At 56.9% G+C, this 25,441-nt stretch overlaps 1 pseudogene; it reads left to right on the top strand.

Moving 5' to 3' along the window:
* Positions 1–11,550: 11,550 nt before the first annotated feature.
* Positions 11,551–25,441, top strand: part of LOC118977997 (40S ribosomal protein S3a-like) — a 33,634-nt pseudogene continuing 19,743 nt past the window's right edge.

The raw sequence follows: 25,441 nt of genomic DNA, 5'->3' as shown, positions 1-25,441 counted from the left end.
AAGCTAATGCGGAGTGAAGTGTGCGTGTCTGTGCAAGGTGAAACAGAAGCCTGAAACACAAGTGTTTATGAGCAAGCTGCTTTGAGTGGCGTCCCCCCACCCAGCTCCTGCTCTTACGGGTACCCCAGGGAGAACATGGAGAAATCCTGCTAGCCAAGAGGTACCCTGTTTCCTCTCCCACCGTTTGGGACAGGGCCCACTCGAAAACGGGGGCAGGTCAGCCATGGGGAGGAAGGACTGTCTAGAGAGGGCCAGGCAGAGACCACAGGCCCCATCCTCAGTGACAAGCTGGCGGAGCCCTTCCAGGACAGGAGCGAGGAGGTAGGGAGTGTCGGTTTCTAGGTAAAGGATTCCTGGCGGCAGAGGAAGGGAAGGGGATGAGTGTGTGTCCACAGGGCCTGGGTGGTGGCAGGTTTTAGCAAGAGGAGGCCTGAGCCACCGGCCCGGGCTGGTCCTGGCACTCAGCACTCCTCCCAAGGTCTGCTGTAGACTCAGTCTGCGTGGCACCGCCACCCGGGAGAGCTTGGCCCAGGTGCCAGCCAGAGGGTGGTGGGGGAGGAGGTCTGAGAAGGAAGTCACTGGTTACTGCAGGGCAGGGACACAGGAAGGGTCAGTCCTGGAGATGGGGTGGAGGGGAGGGCGGGGCGCACACCCTGGGGCCTGGGTGGGGGGCAGTGGGCTCTGAGGAACCTGTCTCAGTCTCTCCAGCCTTGGAGAGAGTATACCTGAGAGGAGTTTACTGAGCAAAGGACTTTCTGATCCCCTGGGTGGGAGGACTGGGCCTGTAAGGCAATAAGATTAGGGAATGAGGAAGGGCCAGGGACATCTCCTTCCTTGTCATTTGGAGACAGTGTGGTGTGGGCTGGAGGAAACGGTCCGGGGATGGACAAAATGGCTTTAGTCTAATGACACCAATGTCCCTGGACTCTTACCGAGTACCAGACACTGCTCCAAGATCTCCGCCTAGACTAACTCCATGGTCCTCACAACCACCCCATGGGGCAGGTGTTTTTATCGCTTCCCATTTGATGGACGAGGACACTGAGACACGGAGCAGTGAAGGCCCTGGTCTGTTCGAATTCCAGATGGTGTCTGGAAGCCTGTAAGGAGATCAGGCCAAAGACAAACGCGGAGAGCCCTTCAGAGTCATTCATTCAGTGGGTAGTGAGTCAGCCAGCTCTGTGTGCCAGGTGCCACTACACAGAAGGCTTATGTGACCCGCTCCCAGTGATCCTGTGCTGGGTTTCCCACCTTCCTGAGGAGGAAGCGGAGGCTCCCCGAGATTACCGAATAGCTCAATGTTACATAATGATAAATCTCGGTCACAGAACAAGTAGGCAGCAGGACTAGAATCCGAACCCGTCCGTGTGGCTCTTTGGGTCAGAGGCAGAGCTCTTGTTCTCGGGGGAAGGCAAGCCCCCAAATCAGCTGGGAGCTGTGCAAGGAAACGGAAGGTAAAGGGCGTAGCTGAAAGAAACAAGGTCCTGCCTTCCTCCCTATCTATGCTCAGCTCTCTGGAAGCCAGGTCTATAACCCTGTCAGGAGGAGGCGCTCTGCCTATTCAGGAAAAACTAAGGAGACAGGTGAGGTAGGGAGGAGCAGAAATTATTCAAAAACAAAATCTAGCTGTGGATGGAACAGGGTGGGTCTGTTCAGCACTTCGCTCCTTCCCCACCATGCCCTTTCTCTCCCAGGGTGCCTCTGAGTTTGCCTGCAGGGTTCGGCTGCCTCTGTGGTCTCTGTCCATCTGCTGAGCCTCCTGCTTCCAGCTCAGTCCTGCTCCTCCCTCCAGGAGCAGGAGCAGGCCATACCTGGTCCCACAGGTTATTGCACCAGGTGACTTCCCAGCCTAGGGAGAAACTGGTGGCCCATCTGCCCCTCAGGGCTGGCCCCACCCTCCCCGGTTTCCGGAAGTGGAATTCCCCCCTGGGGAGTAATACCGATTACAATGGATTGGACCACAGAAAGGTTTGGGGCTTGGGGTGAAAGCCGACCTGGGAAAGTTATTAAGGGCCACCCCCAGGGGCAGGAACAGCTCAGCTCCTCGGTGGTGGGGGCAAGAGTAGAAAGCAGGACATGATTAGAAGAGGTGTTCTCTCTCCCAGAGCTGGGCAGACTGGGGCACCTGGAAGTCCTTCACCTTCTCCCAGGCAGGAAGTAAGGGCCTGCCTTGGGCCCCAGGGTTAATAGCCCCCTTTCTGGCCCTCTTCCGGCCAGACGCCCCCTCTCCAAAAGTGACTACTCCGTGTGAAGCTACGGGGGATTTGGCACAACCCCCCTTCTAGACCCCAGGCCCCCAGAACTCCCTGCCTAAAGAGTGCCCAGCCTGTGTCGGGGCCTAACAGGTTTTCCCGTTTGCTGACTCGTCCCAGGTTGGACGCACTAAAACCTCTGGGGCCCAGGGTGGCTGTTGGGGTGCAGGGTGAGGTGGGCACCTGGGGGACGCTGGACTTTGGGTGGTGGGCCAGGACATCCAACCCCATGTGCACGTGCTCCCTTCCCCAGAACAGGACAGAAACGAGAGTGTTCCAGAGGTCAGGGCCCCCGTTCACCTCCTGCCCTACCTCCTGGACCCCTCAAGGGAGATGTCCATCTCCTTATCGCCTTTTGCTCTTTGCTGGAGAGAGAGCCACCCAAGGGAAGTGGAAGGTGAGGAAGTTCTCAAAATCCCCTGGCAGCCCCGCTGCTGTAGTCCCACCTTCAGTGCACGGGTTTGGGTGTTTTTGTTTGTTTTTTGGTACAAGGTAAGCATCCAGGGGTCAGTTTGGCCCCGTGCTGGGGCGAGGGGACAAGGGCCCTCTTTTGCCTCTCCTACCAGCATGCTCAGAGTTTGTGGCCCTAGTGGGACCTGCTGAACTCGGCTGCTTCTAACAGATAACATCTTGTCTTAAACGATCCCCTAGCTTCTTCCAAGACCCCTCCCTGAGCTTCTCACGAATGTCCCCAGTACCCTAGTTCCTGCCTATGCCCGCCATTGCCAAGGACGCAGATGTCCTAGACACCTTCTCTTCCTCACCCCCCTCCCCAGGGTCTTTAGAGTGCGTGGCCCTCGGTGCCCAGGGCTCAGGGGGCTGGCTGAGATGGAAGGGAGGCAAGCCCAAGGCAGCTCCTTTGCTCCTGCAGGGAGGGGTGTGAGTAAATCTGGCCTCACCCCTTCCCCCCCCGGCCTGCTGTCAGCTGGCCAGCCTCAGCCCTAGAGCAAAAGTGCTTCCATGCGGGAGGGGGGGAAGCCTGCTTGGTGAGAGAAAGATGAAGCTGGTCCCCCCGCGTGTCAGTGAACAAATTGGGCCAATTTGGTGTGATTAGTGAAGAATTCACATCTGGCCAGCAGAGTCCTCCCCCCAGCCCAGCCCAGCCTGGCTCCTGCTCCCCATTAGAAGCTATTTTCTCTGACGGCTCCATTTGTCTCTGTAGTGGGGGATTTGACAGCTCCCTGGCCAGCCTGGGGGGCCTGGCTCTGAGTGAGAGGCCCAAGGCCAGGCAGCCTGCCCACCCCCCTGACCTGATGCCATGAGGGTGCCCAGACACCTGTGTGCTCCCTCTCTCTGTGGGTGTGTGTGTGGGGGGGAGTGTGTCTCCACAGCGGGTGGGGCCTGGGGAGCAGCATCCTCTGCGCTTCCCCACCAGGTCCCCTTCAAACCCTGAGTTCTCGTCTTGCACCACGATGGCTGCACTTAGAGGGTAACAGAGGCTCGAGTGTGTGAGTGGTGGTGGGGGAGGCATGGGTCTGGTGTTTCCTAAAAGAAAACAGTTAGGCATGTGAAAGGGGGGGCCTGCTGCCACTTACTTCACCCCTTTGCTTCCCCTCCCAGAGATCCACTGCGGCAGCCACCCTAGGAATGCCTGTGGATGGCTGTTGCCAGCAGGAGGGCTCAGCCCCAGTAGCGGCTTCAAGGTAGTGAGTGCCACTGGGGAGTGTGTCCTTCAAAGCCTTGGGTCTTCCACCCCCAGGAGTGACCCCAGGTTGCCTGTGTCAAAGGCAATTTGGGGCTATTTACAGGAGCTTGACCTGGAGGTTCCCTGGGTGAATCTCTTCCCTAAGGAATCACCACCAGACGGCAACCTGGGGCTCGTCTCCTGGGAGGTTCTCCCCAGCTGCCCAAGAGCATCAGGGCTCTGCTGTTGCCTGAGGTGTGTGATGGGGTCCAGGACCTCAGCCCTTGGATGAGCATTCTCCAGGGAGAGGGGTGACTAGGGGAACGGGGCTGCTTTTCATTGTGATGTCATATAGTTTCGGGGGCAGGAAGTGGAAACTTCTCAGGCCTTCAGCATTTTCCCATGGCCATGTGGATACCTAAAGAAAAGTGGCAAAGAGAAGGGAATCAGACACCTGTGATCGTCCTCATCTCCCAACATGCCCTGAGAAAGGGCAACCCGCTGTCCCAGGTTGACCCAGAGTAAGAGGCCTGCAGAGCTGAGGGACTCCCAGTGCTGAAGCCAACATGGTCCTGGGCACACTGGGATGCCAGTCACCTGACCTAAATGTGAGCCCCAGAGACCAGGCGAAGGGGTGAGGGGAAACCAGTTCCTTGACGTCTGCTGCCTGATTCTTTATTTGATTTTACTTTGTTTTCTAATTTTAGCCTGATGGCACACTATCCTTTGTAGGTTCGTCAGCCTTCTTTTCAAGGCAATGCCAAGGATGGCCTGACTTGGAGGGCCAGTGGGGCAGGGAGAGTGGTAGCTTGGTTCTTTGTCTCATTCGTGCTGAGGACTGTGGGCTTCGGGTGTGGTCGCAGCAGCCCTGCTGGCTGGCTGGCTGGCTCTCAGGGGTGGGGTGGGGTGGGGGCACTGACTGTCCAGCACCCAATCTCTATTTAACACCTGAGCCTTCAGAATATGCCCTGTGTGTGGTGTCTGGAGTTATTAACCCATTTCAGAGATGGGAGAACTGAGACAGAGTCATCGCCCCCAGGCTTGAGTTAGTGGAGAGTAAGGCAGGGTCTCCTGGCTCTTACCACCGGCCCCCACTGCCTCACCCCATCTCCTGTTTGGGCAAAGATGGCTGTTTTCTGGAGGTCAGGGGTAAGGCCTCGGCCCCACGTTGGGGAGACTCTGCTGCTCCTCCCCCGAAAGTGGCCTGAACCCCACTCACCAGACAGTAATTACATAATTAACTAAGGATGGAGGAGCAGGAGGAGCAACACTCCCAAGGCAGAGAAGGGCTAGATATCAGACCAAACCTGCTCTCACTGGCGTCAAAGAAATGGAACCTCAAGAAGCCAAGGAGTAAAGGAGATGCGGCCTTGTGAAGGGATTGAGGGACAACAGGAGGCAGGGACAGTGGCAGGCAGAGCTTTGCTCCCACTGTCCCCCACAGTGGGCTGCTCTGGGGCTGGCCCCCCTCTGCCCCTGCCTTCACTGCCTCTCCTCCACAAGCCTGTTCCCACTCTATCTCTNTGCTCTCACTGGCGTCAAAGAAATGGAACCTCAAGAAGCCAAGGAGTAAAGGAGATGCGGCCTTGTGAAGGGATTGAGGGACAACAGGAGGCAGGGACAGTGGCAGGCAGAGCTTTGCTCCCACTGTCCCCCACGGTGGGCTGCTCTGGGGCTGGCCCCCCTCTGCCCCTGCCTTCACTGCCTCTCCTCCACAAGCCTGTTCCCACTCTATCTCTCCCCTCTCTCCTCCTCCACATACCTGACCAGGGCCCTTAGAACCCGAACAGAGAGCAGCAGGGAGCAAGAGCTTGCACTTTTTTTAAAAGATTTTATTTATTTATCTTTACAGGGGAAGGGAAGGAGAGAAGGAGAGAAATATCAAAGTATGGTTGCCTCTCATGAGTCCCCTGCTGGGAACTGGCCTGCAACACAGGCATGTGCCCTGACTGGGAATCGAACCCTGATACTCTGGTTCGCAGGCCCGCGCTCAATCCACTGAGCTACACCAAACCAGGGCGAGCTTGTGCTTTTAATTCGCTCCAAAGGAAGTCTGAAGGGGGACTGGAACTTTTTCAGGAGGATTCTCTGCTGGTTTCCTACGGGGTCTGATGACTCCGGGTCTATAGAGGCACTTGGGAGGCTGTGGAATTTAGAGACAGGCTGCCCAGCTCCCTTTTCTGTGCTGCCCTAAGCGGCCCCTTAGCAGAGGGCCCGGTGGACAGGCTGACGCTGGGGCATCCCCCAGGAGGCGATGCCTGGTACACTGGTTTTGGCTGAGCGGTGCTGGAGCTTGGGCAGAGCCCCTCTTTGGGAGCAGGCTCTTCTTTAGGACCAGCATCCCTCTAGGAAGCCCCTCTCTAGTCCTGTTGGCCTTTTCGGAGTGCTCCCAGGCTCAGGGGTGGAGGGAATGCAATCCCACGACTGTGTCAGAGAGCAGGACACGCCCCACAGTCCTGACACTCTCGGTCTCTATCTTGGGGAAGCCTAAGGTGGAGTGCTGGCCAGTGTACACCCTGTTTGAATTTGCTTCAAGCCAAAGGTGACTTCCTGTTTCCACCGCCAGGCTTCAGGAAAGATCAAAGGCAAGCACTGGTGAGTTCAGGGAAGAGGAATTGAGGAGGGCTGGTAATGGGAGGGTTGAAATTTACGTGGAGAGCTGCAGCAGGGGAGAACACAAGGGACAGAGGCAGAAGTCCCAGAACCCCAGCCTAGGACTGGCTGTGCCTATTCTGTCCTGACCCTTCCTCCAGGAAGCCCAGGTCACCTCTCCATCCCTGAATCCTGACCTGGTGACAGGGTGTATTTGTGCATCCTCTGTTTCCTGGTTCCTCTCTTAGCAGGGGTCTGGCTCCAGAGCAAGGGCCTCGGCCAAAGGAGAGGAGACTCGAGCGCCTGGCCACTCCCCTCCCGGCATACGCCCCAACCTGTGCGCGGGGCTGGGCGGGAGGACCCGGGACTCAGGCAGGCAGCAGCCGTCACTCACGCACTCACGCGGGAGGAATGCAGACGGCAGGGCTGCCCTGTGGTCACGTCTCCGCCCCACCGACGGAGGTAGGCGCCCAGGTACCCAGCCTGTGGGCCTTGGGAGCTCGCCAAGCTGCTGATGAAAGGCGCTGCAGATTAACCCTTTCTTGACCACACCCTTCGCTGCCGCCGCCGCCGCCGCTGCCGCAGCAGGCTGCTGGGTGGTCGTTGACTGAGAGGGGCCAGAGGTTGGAGAGGAGGCTGAGCCTGCAGGCTAATGAGTGGGCGGCCTCTAGCCTGGGGCAAGGCGGGCATCCTCCCCCCACCCCCACTGGCCTTAGCCCCTGCGATTCCAGGGCTGACACTTCGAAGGAACAGGACTCTCCATAACAGATGACACCACCTCCTCTCCCTGCGCCTCCCCCCCTCCCCCGCCCCCAGATTCTCCACTGAGTGCTAGTCACCTTCCCATTTTGATGGGTTCTCTTCTGGAAATTTCCTGGAGTTCAAGAGCACTGGACAGAGAGCCCAGAAGTTCATGTGTTCATCCAACACACACATAAAAGAGCTGAGAGGGTCAGCTCAGCCATCACACTCAGGGAAAGCAGGCTCCGAGTCCTGTTTTCTCCAGACTGAAAAAACAGCATCAGGATTTCAAAATGGGTGGTTACTTATTTGTTTCTGTTTTAGCAACAACCCACATTTCCCCCCCCCAAGGCCGAATCTCAGGCGGATGCCCAGTATACAAATCAAACAAAGTGGAGAGTTTCCGATTGGAATTGGGGGTGAGGTCCCCTTTCCCTCTGACCAACCTCATGCGGTGACCTAGGGAGGGTCCCAGGACACACAGTTTGGAGAGCTCTGAGATCTAGGGACCGTGTGAGATGTTTTTTTTTTTTTCTCTCTGACCCTTTCTCTTCCTTTGGTCCAGGTAATTCAAAGCAGCATCTCTGTTCAGTGGGGGCTTTGCCAGAAAGGTGTTTGCCTGTATGGCGGCCCCACTGCGGGGCTCTCTGCGATGCCTGGAGAGGCATGGGCTCCACTTCCAGGGTCTGGGGCTGTGTTGACCTCTTGATTACCTACGGTTCAGGATGTGTGTCCTGAGGAGGCCTGTGCTCCCTATCTGTACTCTGGAGCCAGTGTGTCCCCACTGACCCTGTGTGTCACTTGCCCTCCTCTCTTTTGGTTCTGCTAAGAGTTCCAAAGACCCCGGTGTGCAGAGGGTATCCCCCGGGTGGGTAGGCAGGGTGAGGAGGGCAAAGCGCTGGGACCTGCAGCTGCCTCTGAGTTCAGCTCTTTCCAGGCTCCTCACCCTGCTCCACTCCTGTCTGCCAGTGAATGCCCCAGAGATCGAAGCACTGTATTGGGCCTCACTGAACTGGGCCACCGTCTGGGAGGGCCCCCATGTCTCCCCCATCTTACCCAGCCTCCCTGGGGAGAGGTGGGGGCTCCAAGAGAGGCAGGAAGACAGAGGTCCAGTGAGAGGCAGTGCCAAGAGGGGGCAGGACGCCAGGAGGCCTGGCGCCCAACTCTACCCCCACCAGAGGTCTCCGTGAGCCTGCCCACCCCCGGTGGGGGGTAGGGGGGCAGCTGTGCCACCCTGAAGCTGGGCTTCTGAAGGGACAGACAACATAGGCTTTGGCTGTAGTAGGAGATTGGAGAGTGGACATCAGGAAGGACTCCATGCCTGACCTGGATGTCCAAATATAACCCATCTCCCTCGATAACTGGGGCCTCAGGCATGCCTTACCCTTGAAGGTGCCACCCTCTCCAAGACAGCATGACTGGACATCGGAAGTCATCCTTAATGTCCACTTCCTTCATCATCCAGCCAGTCACCATGCCCCACTCCTTCCGCAGCGTTAGCCTGCTTTCCTCTCCACTTTGCTTGCTCTGGACTCATTTAAAATTTTTTTACTGATTGATTTGAGAGACAGAGAGAGACACTCATTTGTGTTCCACGTATTCATGCAGTCATTGGTTGTTTCTTGTTTGTGCCCTGCTGGGGGAATATCAGGGACGACTCTCTAACCAACTAAGCTACCCAGCCAGGGCCAATTGAGGCCCTTTTTAACAAGTCCCTGAAACTATTGCAACAATGGCTGGTTCCCCTGGCTCCAGGGGAGCACACCCCTTACCCCCCCAACCCTCCTCCGCACCTCACTAAGCGGGATCTCAGAATACAGGTTGGAACATGCAACTCCCATGCTCAAAAACCTTTGATGGCTCCCCATTGCCAGCAGGATAAAGTCCCAGTGCTGCCTGCCGTTGACAGTCTGCCCTGATCTAGTGCCAACACACCTCGCCAGCCTGGGCCCCCAGTATGTACTCCGCCCCCTTCAACTCCAGCCCGTGGCTCGTTTCACCCTTGTCCTGCCATGCACTTTAATGGCCGACCACCTTGGCCCACAGACCAGCTCGTTCCTGGCACTTAGGGTGTTGTAGGGGAGAAGGATTAATCGTATAATCTCATAAATAAATATATTCTTGCAGGCTGTGATAAGTTCAGGGTGTCTTTAGGAACTCAAGGAGAAGTTATAATGGCGTGGGACAGATGCAGATTGGAGACTCAGAGAAGGCTTCCAGGAGAAGAGGCATTTTGGGGTGTTTTTGGTCACCCCTTTGATATTTAGTCAGGACGAATTTCCCTGTCTGCACACCCAGATTTTTTTGGTGTCTCTGCTAGCTTGTCATTCTCTCTTGAACTGGAATCCGTCTTGTGTGTTGTCGCCCCTAGACCCTGAGAACTGAGGGAGCACTGCTCCCTCACACTTAGAACACTACTGTGCTGCACACAGTAGGTCTGAAACACAGAAGGCCTTTAGTCAAAGTGCTTCTATTTTCGAGCTGAGGATGTGAAGACTTCTGCATTGAATGTGCCTTGAAGTAGACCTGAGAACAGGAGAAGCTCTCCGACAGGGATTCAGCGCGGTCTGGCACAACAGTGAGGGGTGGGAGAGATGGTCTTTCAGTCATTCCCTCTCTCCAAAGCCCTGTCCCCTCCCTGTCTAAACGACTCCAAGTCCTCCCAGTTCTGGCCTAGGAAACAGCATTCCATTCGGCTCAGCTCCTCTCCCACCTAATCCCCTAGCTCTCCAAACCCCAGTGATCCATATTTGGATACAGTGGGGAAGAAACGGAGGGGGCTCTCTTTCCTGCTGGAAGACTTGCTGTTGGCGGTGTCGGGAGCCATGGGTGTCATTAGCTCCAAATCTGATGTCTTCCAACGCCATCTCCTTATGTGACCAACCCCTGGGCAGTGCCCCCTGCAGGCTGCTCTGCTGGTCTCACTGCAGGTCTGGGAGAGGTCTCAGAAGGTGCTCTTCTGTCCCTCGGTAGCACCCCTGCCTCTAAATGCCAAGCAGTTCCTTCCCCCTCCAGCTCCTTGGGCGCAGAAGGAGAGAGGAACTAGGCTGCCTGGCTTTGAGGAGGGATGGGAGAAGGAGGGAGGTTGCTTTGGGAATGACCCTAATCTAGAACCCGCTTCTCCGCACATACTGCCTTTCCCCAGCCCCAGCCATTTCTAGATCCCAGGGCAGCAGGCAGTTTCCCAGGTTTTCCCGCCCCCTCTAGCTCCCCCCCGGGACTTTCCCATCAGTGGTGAATTTTGGATCTGCGCAAGGAGTGGGTTGAGGCTGTGAAACCCATGAAGGTGCCAGGCTCCCCCCTCGTGAATCCTCTGGTCTGATGGCGAGGGTCCCACCTCAGTCTCAGGGAGCTTCCCCATCTGGGGATGGAGACGCACCCTCTGCTGTGATGTGGCTCCCAGGGTGCTGAGGGTCCCAGGATGACACGGGGACACAGAGGCCTAGCCTGTCCATGTGGGCTGACAACTAAGGTGCCCCAGCAGGCTGCCCAGATGGGGCCGCTCCTGCAGTTCATTCCTTTCCTCCAAAGAGCTATGTCTGGTAGTCTCACTACAGTCTCACCACAGAGGCCAGGGGACCACTGATGTGGGCAGTACAGGTGGCAGGTGGGGAGGGCAGGGAGGAGGGATGTGCCCCAGGCCAGGATGAGCCCAGGATGCCACTGAACAGTCCCAGCAACTACCCCCCAGTGACCTCTTTACCCCACTGCCTGTCTGCCATAGTCCTGGACCCTATGCGAGGGATCACAGCCAGGTCCTGGGTTCAGGTAGCCATGCTAGGGAGGAGACCGGCCTCCATGCAGGAGGGGCAACTTGAGGGCTGTTAGTCACTGCCGGAACAGACATTTCAGAAACGCTGATCCTTGGCTGGCTTGTTTCAGCCTTACTGTTAAATATTGTGTTTCCCCCTTTTCACAGGTAGGAAAACCAAGGCTCGGGATGATGAAGTCATTGGTACAATTGACCATCAGACGCAGTGGATGGGGGATCCTGAGGGTCAGAGGAAGGGGTTGTCTTAAGGATCCACAGCTCCTTCGGGGCAGGGGCAGGGATTCAATCAAAGGGTCCTTCATAGCCCAAGAGGAAACTTCCCCTGCAGTGAGGACTGGACCTGAGCTTCAAGTGGAGACCAAGGGGCAGAAGGGACCACAGTGTACCAGGGACCCTGCACTGAACCACCTCTGCCCACCTCCTCTCACTGCCATTCCTGAAGCTGAGAGAGAAGGTGGGGAGATGGTAGCCCCTGATTATCACCAGAGAGCTTGCCCCGCCCCCCATGTGTGTGACTGCCCATGTGTACCATTGTCACAGACCCAGGGCAGCATCCCCGAGACCCCCCCATGTGCCTCATGGTCCTCTCCATGGTGATGCCTGAGAACATGGCCTGGGGCCCAGACCAGTGAGTCTGGGTACAGACTCCCCAGCTTTGCTTTCTGATCCCGCTGGCTGTTCCCTGCCTCCCTCTGCTCCCTCCCCACCAGCTTCCCTCCCAAACACTCAGTCATTCATTCCCCAGACCACCTACAAACCACCCATTTGCCTGGACCACACAGCTCCTCTGCCCAACTCAGCTCCTGGGGATAATGGCCGCTCCCCCACCCCCATCCTTCTAGGACCCACCCCCAAGCCTAATTACCACCTTGGCACCTCCGGGCCGGGTAGGGGGTTGGGGGTAGGGGGCGGGCAGCACTGACCTCCGTTTATGCTTCCCAATCTTTGGGGCACAGGAGGCCTGTTTTCCTCTAGACATTAAGGGGCAGAAGCAAATTAGAGACCCTCAACTGAGCCCCCTGTGGGCCCTCCCACTGCCCAGTGTCCGGGCCCAGGCAGGAAGGTGAGACAGTGGAGACAGACCCTATCTGTTCCTCTGTCTTCCTGGGCACAGTGAGAGGGTCTAGGAGGAGCAGACGCAGACTGTCCTCAGGACAGGGTTGGGGAAGACTCCCCAGAAGGAGCACTGGACCAGGAGTTGCGCTCTCCCCATCCCTCTGCCCATTTGAACCTCAGTCTTCTAGTGCATGAAGGAGAGGAGACAGCTGACCACTGTGGTCTCTAAGGGCTCTCCCAACCCAGGGCCTTGAACCCCAGGGCGGTGACTGTGCGGTGCAGACTGAGGTCTCTGCACTGCTGAGGGCCCCCCACCTTTCCAAGCAAGGAAGCAGGGAGAACTGACACAGATTCAGGAGTCTGATGGAGGAGGGCAGTGGTCAGGGCAGGGAGACAGAGCAGGGGCGGCCTGACACCCGTCTACACTGGGTGGGAGGCGGTATCCGTGCCACCATGCCAGGTAAGGAATGCAGGAGGCAGGAAATCCTCACAGGTTTCTGGAGCTGGTGTGCTCTGTTCCCCCGTCCTTCCCCCGAGTCGGCAAGGTGGTGGCAAGGGAGGGCCTCCCAGGAGTGGCTTGTGATCCTGAAGCCCCCCTCCCCCCGCCCCACGCCCACCCCGTCTGGGCGCCCACTGTGCCTTTCTTTCTGCAATGTCTACACTGACCCAAGTCCAAAGACAGCTCCATGAAGGCAGGGACCAGTCTAGGCCAGTGCCCAGTGTGGCCCCCAGAGGAGGCCCCCAATAGATTTGGGATGAAGGAGTGGGGTGGGAACAGCTGGGGGGAGATTAAGGCAAATCCAGATGTGGGAGCTTACCTGCGGCTCCTGGGTAGGGGTTGGCAGGGAGAGCGGTGGGCTGGGGTGGTGGTGATAGGTTCACCCTTACCAGGCCTAGGCCCTGGGGGCCAGGGCCACCAGGGCCGGGCCAGGGCGGATGAGGTGGTCTCTGTGGGGTCTCTCTAAGGATCTCTCCTTCCCCCATAATTATTTCTGATTAGCTTCACCACAACAGTCAGACTGGAGAGAGGGGGCTGTTCGGGACATGGTGGGGAGGGAACAAGGTGGAGCACAGCATTCAGGACAAGCCAGGCTCCCCAGCTGAGCTCCGTCCACACACACACACACACACACACACACACCCTGCTCTGGAAAATTCCAATGGAGCCCCATTTACACAGGCCCGAGAGCAGTGGCGCTTCAGGGAAAGCAGGCCCTGCAGACAACACACCCACATGCACTCACTGGAAACACCCTTTCCAAGATTCCTGGGAGGGAGGGTGGCAGGGGGTGCATAACTTTCGGACAGAGGGGAGCAGGGGATGGAATAAGTGCTTCAGGCCAGAGGAAGCGTTGGCAGGCATGCCCACCATCATAACTCAGGGTCCAACCTGGAGCGGTCCCAGCGGTCACTCATCCCCCGGAGCAATTCCGGGTGTGTAGGGGCCCTTTCCTGACTGTGCTAAGTGACAGGATCTGTGGATGGAGGAGCAGTGTCCGAGGCCCTCGCCAACGGGTTCCTCCTGTGACAATCCAGTGAGGGACTTCTCTGGAGGCCAGGAGGCTGGAGTCCCCTCTTCTCTAGGATGGGGGGAGTGAAGGGGAGCAGGACCCTCCTCCACTTCCTCAGCAGGCCAAGCAGGAGCCAAAGCTCAGGTCGCCCATATTCTTCCAGAGTCACTTTCCAAGGAGGTGGAGGGAGCGGGCAGCACAGGGAAAGCGTCCGCTCCTTTCCCGACGGTTCTGGGGTAGGGTGCTGGGAGCCAGGTGCTTGTGGACTGGAGGGCAGAGAAGAAAGGTGGGACAAGCCTGCTCCCTCTGGAGCCTCATCTTTGGGGAAACTATTATTCTGTAATCAGTAGTAATATTAGTTTATAATTAAAAAGACAAAAGAAACTTACCCTAGCTTTGAGCACCAGGCTTCCTTGCTCTACAGTGTTTCATTGGCTTTTATGGAGACCCCAACCTCTGCAGCCAGAGATCTCCCCAGCCTGATGCGGGAAGCGCTGCCCAGTCCCTCCCCTCGGGCCCCCTAGTCTGAACAGAGCCAACTCCTGCCCTTAGGGAGCCTCTAGTCTGATGTGGAGACACAGTCTTCAAACCGAACGGACGCTCCTGAACCGATCTCCTCGAGTTTCCCCGCTCTTCAAAAGGGAGCCAGGTTTTTAGAGAGGCTAGGGACCTCAGGGAAACAGCGGTTTGGGGAAGACACGCAGGCTTTCTGGGACAGTTGCTCCCTGGTGGCAGTGGGCTGCCTGGAAGAGGCAGGCCAGCCCGGCTGGGAGCGCAGGGGAGGCCGCCCCAGCGGCGCTCCCACGACCCGGGCAAGACCGTCTGGGCGCCGTCTCCGGTCTCGGGGCCTGCGGTCGGGGCACCGCGGGGCCGTGTTTGAGCCGGTCAGCTCCCCACGGAAATTACAGGGGCGCTCGGCGCTGCGGTCGCGCCCCCCGGGGCAGCACCCGCTGGTTGGAGGCGTTTAAATTGAAAGCAGCTTTGGGGAGAGGGGGCGGACGCGGGCCGCCCAGCGGTGGGAGGGGGCGCCGGGTACAGCGACCCCATTGTCTGCGCCCGCGGAGGGGTGGAACCTTGCGGTGAGCGTGGCGCCCCCTCCCCGCGCTGCGGCCCGGCGCACTCCCAGCCGGTTCCCACGCTGCCCACCGGCCGTGGCCCCCAGCTTCTTCTTCACCTGAGCCTCTCCCTTCCCCGCTCTGGTTGCGCACGCGCACGGAGACACCAGGAGGCCCTCCCAGACTGATGAGCCCTAAGAGTCTGATAACCCGACGTCAGGGAAGGTCAAGAAGGCTGGAGTGATTGAATCCCCTAATAGGCTCCGTGACCTTGGACACATCTCCTCCTTTACTCTGGGCCCTAGTGTCCTCTATAAAAATGTAGATACTTAAACCTCCCTGCCTACCCCTCTTAGTTATAGTAAAGATTATTCGTGCCAGTGTAAGGGAAAGTGTTATAAAAACCGTGAAGTGCTACAAACCCCTGGGGAAGAATATATGCCAACGGTAACTCCCTTAAGCCCCATTCCTCACCCTGTGGTTCCTTTGTACGCAGTGCAGGTGCTGGAAATCTAGCTCGCTGTGAATGGGGCAAGGGGCGGGGGAGGTGAGCAGGCAACAACCTAAAGCAGGGAAACCACAGTGAACTTCTTGGAGGGGGGAATATGGAACAGAGCTAGGAAGGAGGGGAGGAAGCCCTACTGGAGAAAGGAGCGAGATGGCCCTGCCTCTTGGGGAAAGACAAGGAGGAGAGGCTCTGTGAGGTGAGCGGGTCCTGCCTGGGGGCTGCGGCTGCAGCAGTGAGCTGGGGATAACTGGCCATGTGCCCAGTTGGTAGGTGGCATGTCTCCTGGGAAGGCAGATTGGTGGCAGAGCCCTGTGCAGCTCGGGGAGGTGGTTGGGGGTCATGCCTGTTACCCCTGGGGAGCATGGGGAGCCTGCTTCAACCCTTTCCTGGTTCTTTTCCCCCATGGCTTTGGGCACCCGGAGACAGACCCCTGGGCTCTGGGCACCAGGTGCAGGAGCTTGGCTTGTTGTTTCCTCTGCTCCCAGCAGCAGGAGGTTGTTTGTTAGGCCTAGTGCCCGGGGACATGCCCACTTGCTCCACACCTGGCAGAGCCGCGTGTTTCTGCTCTTCTTCCTGGAGGTCCCTAGTGGGCAGCCAGGCATGAGGGCAAAGCCCATGGCACCGGGTCTCTGGTATGGGCACCCAACACCTATATACTTGGGGGTCTGCCAGAGGGAAGAGGAACCTGTAAGGGCTCAGGGAAGGGGAGATGGAGGAGCAATCCCGAAAGGAAGGAAAGGGAGAGGGTGAGGCCCAGGAAGGGCCAAGGGCTTGGGCCAGGTGTTTGCACCAGAGGAGTGAGGCTGTCAGATAGAGTTCCTTCCTCACCCTGGCCAACCGGCTCTGGCCCGCCCCGCCCCCCAGGGCTCAGAGGCCTGCAGCAGAGAGGGCTTTGATCTGGCAAGTGGAATGAGATCCACAAGTGGGCTTTGGGGCACAGGCAAGGGGGCTGCTCATCGGGCTCTGCCCGTCCTCTGTCACCTTCTCCCCAGGGGCCCAAGCAGCTGCTGAGCCCACCCACCTAGGCGAACTCACGCATCCCTGGGCTGTGCCGTACAGCCGGACATGCAGGACAGGAGTGCCATGGGAAAAGAATGAAGGAGCTTAGGAAGGGGCAGTGACTGCCTAGAGTGACCTGACTGGTGAGGGCTGGGCCATCCCTAGCCAGAGAGTTGGGAAGCTCAAGGAATCCCCTGAACTCAGAGACCAAATGCAACCTCATCTGGATGTAGGATCCCAAATGCTTCCTAGACACCAAAACAGCATCAGCAGCCAAATATTAACAGTTTGTACTCCCCATTCGGACCTAGAGCAAGCCTTCTGAGGGTCTCTCCTTCCCCCTTACCTCCCCACCCCTCCAGCCCTCTCATCTTCATGCCCCTACTTCCTCAGAGCCCCAGGCTGACTTCTACACATACCGCACACTTCTTGGACCGTAAATGAGCCTTTCCCAAGCCCATCTCTTGCGGGCAGCCCACTAGATTGAGCAGGAATGGAGAAGTGAGGAGCCAGACACCCACAGGCCTTGGTCTCCAGACCCCACAATGGGCCAGGCCTGAAAGAGAAGGTGTCCAGCTTTACCCTTGCCCGCTCTGCCCAGCCCCAGGGTCCTCAGAGTCAGGGCTTTGAGCGGTAGAGAGAGGGGACAGAGGCTGAGGCCTCTTGAGGCCTGAGTTTCCAGCAAACAGCTCAGCATGGGATGGGGAGTGACTTCTGGTCCCAACACTTCCTTGGGGTCAGGGATGGAACTCTTAGGAGTGGAAGTGGGACAGGAAGAGGCTTAGTCTCTCATCTGGATCACCCCTGTCATCAAAATGCCCACGGGCAGCAACTATCCCAGAGGAGTCCTTGCTCTCAGGAACACAGAGGTCTGATGCTTCCAGAAAGGGCAGCTGGAGGAGGGGGGCAAGGAGGGGAACCAGAAGGGGAGAAGGTAAGTCACCCCAGATGACTCTTGAGGCTCCTTCCGAGCCAAGACTCTGTGGCCCTATGAGCCCGAGAATCCCGGAGCCCAAGCTGTTGTGGTCCTGAGACACCAGGGCTGTACCCATTGTCATCACAGTAATGGCTCCAGGCTCTGCTACCAAACTATCCACAAGCAATCTCGCTGGGACAGAGAGCCTGCTCCACTCTTCTCATCTTCAGAGCCTGCTGGCCACACTGCTTCATGGAGGCCTTCGTGCCCTCAACACTGCTCTCCATGGGGTACACAGTGCAGTAAACCACCAAGTCCAACATCAAGTCCTGACTAGTGCCTTTGGTGGAAAAGCCACAGGTGGCAGGGTAGATCCTAGCAAGAGAGAGATGACGACTGTCTTCTGGGTCCTAGAAAGCTTCCTGGAGGAGAAGAATGGGCAGGAGAAGGGAGAAGAGGGGGAGGAGAAGAAGAGGGTACTTCAAAAGGGTTAGGAGGCACGGTCATTTCGGTCATTCCACATAGTGGGCGCTCCGAGGGAAATGGCCTTGTTTGAGAATCGAGGAGCGGAGGGGCCAGAGAAGGCTGGAAGGAGGAAGGAAATTCTGGCTGTGTTCCCTTCCTCCACCAGCCGCGGGCCCAGAGTCTGAGGACTCAGACCCCAAGGGCCAAGGAGGGCTGTGCCCTGAAAGCCTCATGTTTCCCACCCCCAGCTGCTCAGCCCTCTGCTCCAGGCTGGAGGCCACTTTCAGCCACGCTTAGGCTGAATCCCTAGGGGAGGGGTCCCGCTGATCTCCCCCAGGGCTGATTAACAGCACACAGCTGGAGAGAGACATCTGCTCCTCCCCTAGGGGAGGCCTGACCTTGTTTCCCCAAAGGGATGGAGCCTGCAGACATCTTCCTCTAAGGAGACAGGGCTGCCTTTGCGGCATCCGAGGAGGCTGGACAGAGAGAATAGAGAAGGTAAACACTTACCTAGGGCTAGCCTTCTGGCTGGTGGGAACGTCTTTATTTTGCAGAAGGGAAACTGATCTGAGCAAGTGCAGACACTTGACCAAAGTCCCACGTGGGTAAAAGACTGCATGCCAGTTGGCCTGACCCCAAAGCCAGTTCTTTTCTGGCTTCGAGGAGGTCCGTGCCCTGCTGCTGTGTTCTGCCCCTATCTTTACTGCATCACCCCACCCCCACCCCCACCAACAGATCTGCCCCCAAAGGAGCTGCAGTGTTGCCTGGGTCTCTTCCTGGAGGCAGGGCAGATAGCAAGGTTGTCCCCAGTGCAGGGCCACTTCCCATTTCTTGTCGATACTGCAACTTTTCTGCTGGCTGGTGGTCACGGCTCACCTTCACTGAGGGCCTTCTGCGTGTCAGCCACCGGGCCAAGCATTTTACAGGTTCACAGGTTAATCCTCTCAACTGCTCTGGGAGGAGGTCCCATTACTCCTTCCATTTTACAAATAAAGAGAGAGGGGCTCAGAAAGCTGAAGGAACGCTCAAGATCGCACAACGGTGAGCAGCAGAGGCGAGGCTGACATCCAGAACCCTCTCGGGTAAGCACTCTGTACGTCTTGGTGATACAGTTGCTGGGGGCATGACTGCCCATCTCCCCTAACTGGGGTCAGCTGGATTGGAAGAGCAAACCCTCTTGTGCCTGCCCTTTCCACGGGCCTGGAGCTCTGCAGCGAAGAGAGAAGGCCGCCTCTCCCAGCCCAGGGTGCTGGCGCGCAGGACTGTACTCACTCTGGTCACAAATTGGGGATCAGCTCCCTCCAAGGTCAGAAAGAAATGACTTGTGAGCGTTTGGAAAGCAGATAAAGGTGCAGGCTCACATCCTGCTACTTATTTGCTGTAAGACCTTGGGCGAATTACCTACCTTCTCTGTGCCTCAGTTGTGTTGCCATCTGTGAAATGAGGAAATGAGAGTGGCAGGCTCTCGGGGATAATGAGAGGGTTGAGTTGGAGAGACTTAGCAGAGTGTGGAACAGCGCCTGGCACACGGGAAATTGATTGATTTATTATTAGCTGGAGAATCAGGAGGGGACTGTTTAAAAGGAGAGGGTGAGAAATATAGACAAAAAGGACGTGGTTGAGTTTGGGGAGGGGCATCTAGGTTACCCCTCCCCAAGGGAAGGGAAGGGAAGGAAAGGGCGGATGGTTTCCAGGTGACATTCCTCCCTTCCCACCCCCATCCCCAGGAGGATAAAAATTCCTCACAGGTTTCTGTGCTTTCATGTGGAGCCTGCCAAGCCCTGGCCAGCATTCCTTGGCTCCTCCTGCTGATTGGGGGGCCGGTGGAGGGGGTCATCAGCCCCTTTTACAGCTGTGTAAATTGTGAGGGTGGAGGCCAGTACCTGAGGTCCCAGCTGGGAGCTTCGTGAAGCCAGAGGCCCACCCCCCCAGTGGAGGGGCTTTGAGGCTGAGGACAAGGGGAGGAAGCCCATCTGGGTGGATGTTCAAGGGCACACCCTTAAACCAGTAGCTTCGATGTGCACTGATGCCTATGTTGGGGACCAGGAGGACCATGCCCATCCTGCTGCCATCCCTATCATGACAGCCCCTGCAGACAGTGTTCCACGTGGACACTGGGAGACATGCAGTTTTGTCCCAAGGGACACAGACCATGACCTGTCTCTGCAGCTCCCAAGCCACTAAGGGACAGGCAGGACAGAGAGAGACATCTATCCCAACTGATCAGAGCTAGGGAGCCAGGGGAAATGGTGGAGAATATTGCGTGGGTGGAGAATGAAGGGCAGGCTTCCTGGAGGAGAGGGTAGGAAAGATCAAGGCCTGGAAGGGGAGGACCAGGGTTAGAGCCGCAAGGCTGGGTGTACTTTCACATGGAGGCCTGTTCTTTTATCCTTGTGCGTACGTGTTCTTCTGCATCCATCTATCCATCCAGACATTGACCCACTTTATATTTGTCTGAACAGGACCTGCAAAAGCCCTTTCCCCATCAGCTGGAGCTACCCAACCTCAGGACGGGTTAAATGAGACGAAGTGAGCCTCACAGAAGTTTCACAAGCAGCTATGCAGGAAGGAGCCCTGAACAGGGTGGGAGCTCCTTTAAGTATCCGCCAAGGTGTCCTTCCTGCTCCGGAATGCTGGCAGGTCCTCTGCCTTTAGTTCTGCCCTCTGACAACCTGGAGCTTGTGGCCTCAAGCCAGCTGCTGTTCCCATTTCTCCCATTTGCCTCCCTGCCATCTCCAACTCGCCCCTCCTCCCTGCTGGAGCCTGGCCCCACCGAGACCCATATGGACTTGCACATCCTTCCTCCGCAGCCTCCCTGCTCCAGTCTGGCCTCTTTGTTACAGCCAGGGTTATCTCTGAAGGACTTTGCTATGAGTGTGGACATCCCTTGCTCAGAAACCTACCATGGCTCCCCATTGCCTATAGCAAGACAACCAATGGCCCTACTCCAAGTGGATCCCGGGCTTTCACTCACTTTTACACAAGACACTTGCCCCACCTGCAGTGCACTCCTGATCCCCTGCCGACAACTTGCTTGAAGTGCAACTACTGCTTCCGGTCCAGGCTCAGGAAGTGCCTCCCCGAGGAGGGCCCTGGCCGGTGCCCCCCGCCCAGGCTGGGACTGAGTTGCAGGGAAGGTTTCCAGGAGGGCAGGTCCACGTCTTTTCGTATTTGTATCCGCAGCACCCCGCAGGCTCTCCACAAATGTAACCCAACAGTCACGCGAGTCCACGAGTGACTGAATGCCTGTCCTTGAGCTTGGAGGACACTCATCTTCCCATCGCTGCTCGTCAGGACACTTCTCATCCGTTGAGGGCATCGCAGAGCCTCCCCATCTGGAATGCTGCCCCAGGGGCCCCCGCCTGGGATGCCCCACTCTTTTCTTTGCGTGACCCCCCCAGGGGGATTGTGCTCATCATCTTTGTGTCCAGTGAGGGCTCCTGTGAACAGAGTCCTCCTTCATGGTGTTGGTTTGTTATTCATGTTGACAGAAGCTTAATGCTCTAGAAATTGCCAACACCCTCTTCAAAATTACTTTGGCAGAGTTGCTGAGCGCCTGTGGCTACAGGGGCTGGGCCTCACCGTCCCAAGGGGAGGCGGCTATGAACAAGCCCACTGAGGTTAGGCCACTATGGCCTCTGCCCCCACTTCAGAGCTGAGTCACTGAGCCCAGCGAGGTTGAATGTCCTCGGGGTCACCCGGCCAGGAAGTGGAAGCCTGGGCTAGTCCTCAGACTATTCTTTTTTCCCTCGTGGCGGGGCAGGAGTCCTGTCACCCAGCCCAGGACCACCCAGCGCAGATGGGTGCTCAATAAAGGGAGACATCTGTGGTACAGAATTTCTTTTTAAAAATGACACCAAATATAGCTTCATATTCTGAGTTTTGTTGATTGAGAATCCAGTAGTGTCCCAACCAGGTGATGAGTCATTTCTGTTTCTGATGTGAGAAGACATTTCAAGGACAAGTCATTACTCCTGGGATGAAAGTGAAGTCGGCCTCTTTGGCTCTCCAGGCAGCTCCCTGGCCGCGGGCAGGAGCAGGCACCGAGGAAAGGCTGTGGAAAGGGGGCCAAGAAGAAAGTGGTGGGTCCACTTTCTAAGAAAGATCGGTGTGATGGGAAGGCACCAGCTACATCAGTATAAGGAATATTGGAAAAACATGAGTCATGAGAACGTAAGGAGCCAAAATCGCATCTGATGGTCTCAAGGATCATGTTGTTGAAGTGAGCCCGCTGGTCCGCAGAAATGATGAAGCTGCATTTAGAAAACTCAAGCTAATTACTGGGGATGGTCAGGGCAAAAGCTGCCTGACTAACTTCCACGGTGCGGACCTTACCCAGGACAGAATGTGCTCGTTTGTGGTGAAAAGTGGGCGGACCATGACCGAAGCTAATGTTGGTGCCAACACTCCCTGATGGGTATTTGCTTCGTCCGTTCTGTGTTGGTTGTATCAAAAAACACAACGATCAGATCTGAAAGACCTCCTATGCCGAGCATCAACAGGTCCGCCAAGTCCAGAAGATGATGGAAATCATGACCTGAGAGGTGCAGGCAAATGTCTGGAAAGAAGTAGCCAAGACATTGATTCCAGGTAGCATTGGAAGAGACGTAGACAAGACTTGCCAATTGATTTATCTGCTCCATGGTGTCTTCATCAGAAAAGTCCAAACACTGAAGAAGCCCAGGTCTGGATGGGGAACACTCACTGAGCTTCACGGTGACGGTCGCAGTTCTGGAAAAGCGACCGAAGAGGAGTCAGGTGCTAAAATTGAATGAGCTGATGGTTATGAGTCCAAGAATCTGTTTAAAATTCAGACATTTAATGGTGACAAATAAAAAATCCTCTTTATGATTAAAAAAAAAAAAGACAAAGTCAGGCCACTCTTGGTCTTCCCCCTGCCTCCTCTGTTGCGCCTCTTCTAAAGGAGAGGGTTAGGCCGCATCTCCGGGGGCCTTCTTCCCACCCTGGCAGCTCCTGTGATTGGTCGGTCAGAGGTTGAGGCCTGGGTACCCCGAGCTCCATCCAAACCGGAAAGTGAATCCCCTGCCCTACCGGGGAGTCTGGCTCCGTATCCCTGCTGTGGCCGCTGCCATCTGTCCCTTCTCTGGCCCCAGAGGGAACAAGTCTCCTCTGCCCCCTGGACCCCTTGCTCCATCCCTGGGGTCTTTCCTCTCTTGTTGTAGAATAGGCTCCCAGCCCCCACCAGGCTCACCTGCTTGGCTCCTTTCCCCGGGGGACACTGAGATGTTATCCCTGGGGTTATGGGTCTCAATTGGAGCATTGTTCCCACCCGGTCCAGAGCAGGATAAGGGAGGGACAGGGCAGACACTGGGAATGTCCAGGTGCTGCACAGGCCGGCTTTGTCCTCCTCCTCCTCCTTCTCCACTTCCCTCCCCGCCCCTCTACCTGTCCAGGCCCTCTCCCTCTCACCCCCACCTAGATCACTGACCCTCCCCTGGCCTCTCCCGGGCTCCTCCACAGCCAGGGGCAAGGCAGCTGTCACAGGGGTGGGGTTCGGGATGGCCTCCAGCAGTTCCGCAGGAGCTAGGTGTCCCCTCGGCATGACAGTGCTCCACAGAGCTGGGTCATTGCTCAGGTAGGCCCAGCCCTGCCTGCCCGACTTGTCCGGTGGTGGCACCCCTGTCCGGGAAGCACCCTGTCTGGCCCTGGCCCTAGACCTGCCCCCTCTTCTCCTGTGCCACCCAGATCCAGGCCAGCCTTAGCTGCCTCATGGGGACTTCTCCCAGGAGACAGAACAGGCTGAATACAAAAATTAGTTCCCAAGAGCTGACCCCAGAACCAGGGCTCCTGGAAGCTGTGTGGCCTTTGTGAGTTACTATGTCCCGAAGGCTCCACTGGGTTAATCTATAAAATGCCGCTGTTGCACCATCTTCTCTGAGCTTCCCTGGGCCTGTGTGGCTGCCTCCTGGGAAGTGGAGACACAGCTGGGGACTGACCTGCAGAGAAAAGAGCCCCCACCCCCAGACTTCTGCCTCTCCTTAACCTCCAGCCTGAGCTTTGTCCCCAAAGCGTGAGTGACAGCCAAAGAAAGCGCAAGGAAACCTGCACCAATGCAAGTGAAACTGATCCCCAGCTCCAGATCCAGTTTCTCCTCTCAGCAGCCCCCAGGCCCCCCTCACACCTGCTCTGGGCCCCTTTGTACGCCAGGCCAGGAGCGCTAGCTGTCTTTCATCCACCTCCTGCCCCATTCACGCCTTAAGCCTGGGGTACCGCCTCCCACCTCCTAGATGGGGCGTGATTGCTGTCGGTTGGCCAAGGGGGCGCCCAGGAGCCTGGCTTTCCTCCCCCCTTCTCTCACCTGGAGAGAGAAGTCACAGAGGAGGGAGATGGGGTGAAGAGGGTGAGGGCAGGAGGGAAGCAGCGTGTCCTAGTGGATGCAACAAAGAGGTTCAAGACTGGGGGGTTTGGTCAGAAGGGCTTCTTGGAGGAGGAGCAGTTTCTCACCTGGATTGAGGACACGTGGAAGCCCAGCAGTGCCTAAGAGCAGGTCCTCCACTTCAGGTCAGGGCTGATGGGAGCCGTCCACTGAGCTAGTAACTGATATTCATTGACGCTGATTCCATAGGAGGCGCCGTTTTAGGTGTCGGGAATATGGCTGCAGACAAAGCAAAGGCCCAGCTTTAATTCCCGGCCCAGGGTTTATATTCCTGAGTGAGGTTGAAGAGGACAGACACACACAGATGAGATGTTAGTTGGTTATCACCGTTTAAGAGAAAAACTAAAATGGATAAGGGAACAGGGAGTGACCAGGGGACAGTTTAGACGAGGAGCTCGGCAGGCCTCTCCGAGAAGGGGACATCTGAGAAAAGAGCTGGGTGGACAGCTGAGGGAACAGTAAGTGCAAAGGCCCTGAGGTGGAGACAGCGTGCCATATTGAGAAAATAGCAAAAAGTGGAGTGAATGGAGGGGAGGGTGGTAGGAGATGAGCCTAGAATCAGAACACATAGGGTTTTGCAGACAGTGGCAATGAATTTTATTGAGTGAGGTGGGGTAAGAAAGACAGCCAGGGTGCCTCTCCTTTGGGGCCCCTGGAAGGCCCTAGCAACCTCCTCCTCCTCACTGCCTCCCAGGCTTAGGAAGTGAAGAGCTAAACTTGGGCGTCAGACAAAGACCCGGTTGACTCATCCATTCACGCATCCATCTGTCCATCCATCCCACCATCTATCCATTTATTCGACAATATTTATTGCACACCTGCTCTGTGCTCAGTGCTGCCACTTACTAGCTGAGTGGCCTTGAGCAAATGGCTTATCTCCTGTAGCTGTAAAGTGGGATCAGCAATAATTCTTTCTGTTGCTTCAGAAATTTGTGAAGACTAAGCAGAAAAAAAAAGTGCCTAAATTCCTTCGCACAGCACCAGACACATAGTGAGCACTCGTACATGGTCACTACATGACTAGTTGCCAGCGTTCACACGCTCCCCCACACCAGCCTTCTCTGATCCACCGGAGGGAGTTGGACCGAATGCACCCTAGTCTGGGGAGCTCTCCCAGAGAGGGCGTCCCTGCTCTGTGTTCCCAGAGCTTCCCTGTGCGGGTTTCCCTTTGCAAACTGCCCCACCCCTGCTCCCTGCCCTCTGCCCTCTGCCCTCTGCTCCTGCCCCTGTGTGCTCAACCGAGCATCTGCTTAGGCCTCACATTCTAATTGGCCTCCTCAGTCGTCAGCCCACGTCTGCCTGCCGCACCTCGTGAGCCGCCCACTCACCCTCTCCAGAAAGGGGCTGCGCTGTCTTATGTTGGCCCAACGGGGGGCTCAAAGCCCAGAAACAGAAACTTAAGTTCTCCGGAGCAAAACCTGGAAAAAGCCCAGGCTTTGAAGCCCTTTGGAGTCAGACACATTGAGCAAACGCTGGCTCCAGCACATCCTTGCTGTTGAGCCCTGCAAGTCACTTCATGTCTCTGAGCCTCAGTTTCTTCACCTGCCCAAGGG

Source organism: Sturnira hondurensis, unplaced genomic scaffold (genome assembly GCF_014824575.4).
Source record: "Sturnira hondurensis isolate 20B ecotype Veracruz unplaced genomic scaffold, ASM1482457v3 Scaffold0021632, whole genome shotgun sequence".
Taxonomy (NCBI): domain Eukaryota; kingdom Metazoa; phylum Chordata; class Mammalia; order Chiroptera; family Phyllostomidae; genus Sturnira; species Sturnira hondurensis.
This window is presented reverse-complemented; position numbering and strand designations above follow the sequence as displayed.